Genomic DNA, 6,141 nt, shown 5'->3' with positions numbered 1-6,141 from the left:
CGGAACGGGAAAGCTCTTCGTCACTGAGAAGCTCCGTGCATTACTCGGCTTTGAGAAATTTATTGGCCTAAAATTCCTTTGCAAAAGACATTCACATTCCTGAGCTGACTTGTTATTTACAGCATTGAGAGCCCAGAGCCGTGCAGACCGACCGAGGAACCCGGCGCCGTGGCGTAACTCAGCGAGCGATACTAAGAGTTTGGAAACATCTTTCCATCTTTGCAGCAAGTTGAAGGGATGGTTATTTGAAGGTTTGGTGACGATACATTGGAACGTATCATCACTATAAAATAAACACATTCCACGTTTTTTTTGTCTTATTTTCCTTCTACTTTAAATTGTGTGAATCTTGTCACATAAAATCTCAGTAAAATATCTTAAAATTTTTAGCTTGTAATTTAAGCAAGTCTTAAAGAGTAAAGGGGGACAAACACATGAGCACATGTGTTTATGTGCACATGTGTTTATGTGCACATGTGTTTATGTGTGTATGTGTTTATGTGCTCATGTGTTTAAGTGTGTATGTGCACATGTTTAAGTGTGTATGTGCACATGTGTTTGTGTGCACATGTATTTTTGTGCTCATGTGCACATGTGCTTTTGTGCTCATGTGCACATGTGTTTATGTGCACATGTGCACATGTATTTTTGTGCTCATGTGCACACAGAGTTCTAATTTCAATGTGTTATCATCAAACTTCAATAATAACTGTCCCTTCAACAAATGAGCCATGTTTTTTTAATTTGTGTGTAACTTATTCTCAGTCAGAATTGTATTTTTTTTTTTGGTTTTTGTGTCAGAAAAAATGAGAGAACAGCCAGCATCATGGTGATTAAAACAACAACCACAAGTTATGGAGAAAAATATTTGACAAAAAGATTTTCTAACTTCTGAAATTCTGTCTGTATTTCAATAACTTGTGCGGGTTGCGATTTTAGTAAGTGAATCTAAAATCTACAAGTGCAAAGTCTTATGAATACGATCCTAGTTTCTACAGTTGCAGCATTTTCCCTTCACATGAGGAAACAAGTGTTGAAATGACATCACAGGGGAAAGTCATCAAACCTGATCGTACAAAACACAACTAACTCGTGGGAGAGAGAGGTGCTGGTATTTTGGGCCATTGGAGGTGGTCCACTAAAGCAACTCACACTACATTTGTTATTGTGAGTACAAAATAAATAATCAATTTGCCATTGAATTAAAGTCAAGGGAATTCAAATTGACCAGGGTCCAAAACAATGGACTCTGGGCGACACAAGCTGTCTTAACGCAAACTATTGCAATATATACATTTTCTTGCAAACACTGGAGTGACAAAATGTATTGTGATTGACTGGAAATCTGTAAATGCACCAAAAGTGCACAAAAAACTGAAAAATGTTTGGATATCATTAACACTTGTTATGTAGTTTGTGCTCATGTGCACATGTGCTTTTGTGCACATGTGTTTGTGTGCACATGATTCTTCTGGTGAAGGGTTTTCGTTTTCTTTCTGTGTCTGTGAGAGATAATTCCCTGATCACCGTCTAAATCGACATTTTGATAATCAAAAATAATTTTATACACTCCAGAGACGCCACAACAAAACTACCCCTGAATCTGCCAGCAATGAGGAAGCAACAGAATATGATGGAATAAGGTAAGAACACAAAATATGACTACTTTTCTTTCAAATTAAATGCTGACGTTATTAATGAACATTTTAAACTGTAATTGCAATGAGATTAAAATATGTGGTTCTAATGGCTTTGGCCATGAAGGTCAGCAGGGGGAGAGTTTGATGCAACATAAACACATACAGATTTCATCAAATGAATTTTGGTGGTAATCTTTGACATGTCCAACCCATTTAGCGGTTATTTAACAATAATATTGAATGAAATAAGAAGTAAACTAGAATCAAAAACAACATAAGATCCTAACAAGTTCAAATGATAATCATATATTCCTAATATGTCACGCATGCAAGTAAGAACAAAACCCAGAAGCTTGAACAAACCGCCGACTTCTGACACGTCTGCAACGCGTGAACGCAGCAGTTACTGTCTATAGTTTTTACTTATGTCGCGCAAAAGACACCAGAAATAACCGACGTGAGACAAAAAGTGGAAGCCATTGTCATCCTCTGCTGTGAAACCAGCAGTCTGGAAAGATAAGCAGAGAGAAAATCCCAGCGCCTCAGGGCCGAGACAGAGCTGATAATAGCTCCACTGCACCCACTGTGGTATGCAGAGAGTAATTACTGAACGACCTGTACTTTCTTGCTGCCGTACAAAAATGTTTCAGCACCTCCGAAGATTAAGACGGACATTTTTTAGTTTTTTGCTTTTGTGTCATTTATTTGCTCTTTTGTTGTTTTTTTATTCACAGAGCACCAACTTCATTACAAGTTTATTAATCACACTCATTCAAGGTTGAGCTCAGAAGTATTCGTAACCCCGTCACATTTAGGTATAAATGAATCATTTCATCTGACCAGCTTGAGGCCCCGGTGGCCATAATTCATAAAGATACCTGTGAATCAAACTAGAGACAAATACGTCAACGATTGTTACCCCTGTTCATGTGGCGCCTCCTCCCTTCATTCAGAAACAAACTTCTAAGTAAAATGAAAAGAACTTTATCTTGCACAGTGCCAGGATAATAACGTATAGGTTTGAGCTCAACTTCAATGGTGGCAATAAAAACTGACACTTTGTTATGACAACAAGCCTTCAAAAGGGTCAGCCATAAAGGTGCAGATGGAGTTATAAATAATATAATAATTTGTAAAAATGTCTTTAAAGGGACAGAATGATCTAAAATCAACATTTTTGAGCTTAAAATCATGCTATAAAGTTATTCCCTTATCACAAACTTGCCTGGAGTGTTGACTCCCCCCACTCAGATCCTTCAGACTAGCGAGCAACAATTAGCAAACATGTGGTGGAGCCGTGCTTCTGCTGAGTTCATTATAAGAGCTGCATCTCAGTGTAACGCTGGTAAAAATGTTGTTAAAGGGTGGACAGTTCTTCGAGGTGAGACGTTGTGATGACTTCCTGAAGATAAGTCATGAAGATGGTCTAGTTCCTGAAGATGGAACAAGACTCCCGGGAAATCTTGCAACTCCATCTCCTAACTCGCCACCGGGCGGGCGAGCGGGCGGCTGGGGGGAAGGAGGAAGAGGGAGTGTTGTGCTTTTATACCAGAACGCCGGGCTGTGACCAAGTTCTATAAAGCTGTACCGCTACAACCACTAACACAATTCAACTGCCTGAGCACAGCTGGTTTTGGGCTAAATAATGCCAAACTAAAAGAATCGCACGAAAATGTCAACATTTGCACAGAAACAAAGACATAGCCCTAAATATCTTGTTTTAAAATGTTGATTTGGGGATGAGTTTAATTTTAAAGAGACAGAGTTTCACCATATTAAACTACAAAGTCAAATTTCTTTTCAGTCATATTTAATATACATAGCATTTATCAAAATTACTTGATGCTGCTCTAAAACGGGACAACATGTGACTTCATCAGAGCTTCCCCCTCTGACTTTCCAATCTACATTTCCTCTCCAACATAAAATAGTTACCTTCCATCGTCACTCACATCCATTCTGCAATAATCACCGCGAACATTTCCAGTCTGGTTTTCGCACTGAAACAGCGCTCATCGAAACCACAAGCGGTTTCCTCATGGCAGCTGATTCCAGACTTCTCGCCATCCTCATCCTCCTTGACTCATGTGCCGCGTTTTCTTTTCATTGATTTTTTGCATTTCGTGTCCTTGAGTGTCAAGAAATGTCTATTGGGAAGGTGCTTTAGATGCAAAAGGAGATTGTAAAAGGAGATCAAATGAATGAAGTATATTAATCTAGAATTCATCTATATTTCTTCAAGTTTTCAATTTGAAAAAGCTCAGAAAAAGCTCCAGGGGTTTGAAACGTTCTTATATAATCCATCTAAACAGCTACTGATAATGATAAATAACCCTGCGTTTTGTGGACGAAGAGTATGTGTAGTCTTCAGGTTGAAATTTGTGACCCTGGCTTTCTTTGTGGAGATGAAGGCGCTTTGAGCTTCATAATCGCTGCCCTTCTCTGACCTTTGGGCGAATGCAGCTGACCGGAGGATCAAAGGCCGCCATTGTACCTGTGTGAGCATCAATTGTTGAGTACAAAGGCCTCTACAGTCCGCAGACCTTCAGCGTGGTTGACCTGTGGCATCTGAGCCGGCTCTGAGGCAAAACCCACCCAGCCTCGACAAACACACTGCTGGACGACTTCAAACGCCGCACTCACTTCTGAACTTCATTAGCTCACATGAAAGACGGGCAGTTTTCCTTTGAGGCGGGCCGTTTTGTTTGATCCAGCGCGGTGACTTATATGGAAGTGGCGCAGATTGAGGCCTCTTCTCGTCTCGCCAACGGTGGACACACAATTCCTAGTGATTCAGGTTCAGCTTTCCGTGGAGACGTCGTTCGCTGAAACGATGATTTGACGAGCTGGAAAACAAATATTCCACATCACTCGCTTTAAACCTCTCCACAACTTGCCTCCCGACCCCTCTGCTGCGTTCAGGAAGACTTGTAATTAGGATTCCTTCAAGGAAAACCACGAGTAATATTCTCTACTGCCATGGCCTCTGTGTGTAAACGCGCTTCAAAACGGTTCAGGCTGAATCCCGCAAAAATGCACCATCTGCTGGTCAGATGTTATACTGCAGTCACCCTTAGAAAACAAGGTATTATGAGTAATCCTCACTGAAGAGGTGGTATGTTTCTGCTATATCTGACAAAGATGATTATAAAGTGTGTTTATGGTTCTCATTTATGCATTTATAGAACGTTGTTCATTGTAGGTGGTTCTGCTTATTGTAGAAATAAGTGAAATTCCCCTAGTAGCACTTTAGCTCCTCCCTGTTTCTGCCAGACTGACCCTACTTTTGTTCTTACTGTGTGAAAAAGCAGGTACGCTTTACCAAGTGATTTTTTCTTTCTCTCTCTCTCCTGCTTTGCGTCAGGCTACAGCTGAAATCTGCCTTTGTAGAAAATGACAGTTCCACGCACGAAAATGTTTCATTCTTGTGACATTTTCTCTCAATGTTCGTAAGGTTTCGAGCTCTGTGGGGTGGTGGAAAATTCAAACCGAAAAGGGACAGCGTTGATTTCCTGGAGACACATTTGGTGGGTTTGGGATGTGAGAAACTTAGGAGAAAAGGTTTCCACCAGGTCTTCACCTCTTCGAGTGGATCAGCACGGCTGAAGTCACACTGGCTGCTTTTTGATGACTCTTGGTCAAAATGGTTGAATTATGTCCAAAAACTCAGACTTTATTTATTTTTTTTGCAATGATCTAACATTTATTATTTTTCACCTACAGGAGACTACACTGATGCTGCAGTCTGTTTACTGAAGTTTATTTGTAATGTATAATCTTGCCGCCTGACGTCTGGCGGATAAAAATAACCGTCAATCCTGGATGAGCTGGAACAGAAAATAAGTTTGAGCGTTTAGATGTGGAAGCAGTGTGAGGGTTAGATAAAAACATCACTAAAAGTTCAGTTCTTTATAAGTAATTTTAGTAGCCAATTTTCAACAGGCAGTCTCGTCCGACATGTTGAGGACCACCGGGCCGCAGGACAGGTTGGCCCTTGAAATCAAAGCGCTACCCACACCGGTATCAGTCCAGCTGTTTGTTTAGTGACGTGTGAGAAAACTCCCCTCCCTAGTTTCCAGTTGATACTCCATCTATTGGGATATATTATTAGGCTGGGTAGCACAGGACAAACGAACACTTTCCGGGTGGTGACACCAAAAGGGTGGAGCACACACCACCTACTGATAAAAACAGGGAGCAAAGCAGGCCAGAGCGTGAAGCGTTTTATTCCAATAATAGGGTCAAAGACTGGCACCATGTTAAGAAACACAAAATCCGTAACGTTGTTTCCAACCATGCGTCAGCGGTGAAGGACAGGCCTGCTGCCTCCAGCAGGTGGAGATGTTGGCCCGCTCTGAATTAAAGTCAAATTATGTGGGTTTGCTTTGCTGAATGGAATAGAAACACCCAGAGATGACATTTATTATTTTAGGTGTTGTGTGGAAAATGTAGTCTGCATACGATAGAAGGAACTGATTGTTTAGACTCTTCTATTCTTCTT

This window comes from Poeciliopsis prolifica, unplaced genomic scaffold, assembly GCF_027474105.1.
Source record: "Poeciliopsis prolifica strain line A6 unplaced genomic scaffold, Auburn_PproV2 SCAFFOLD003, whole genome shotgun sequence".
NCBI classification, from domain to species: Eukaryota; Metazoa; Chordata; class Actinopteri; order Cyprinodontiformes; family Poeciliidae; genus Poeciliopsis; species Poeciliopsis prolifica.
Note: the sequence above shows the minus strand (reverse complement) of the source record.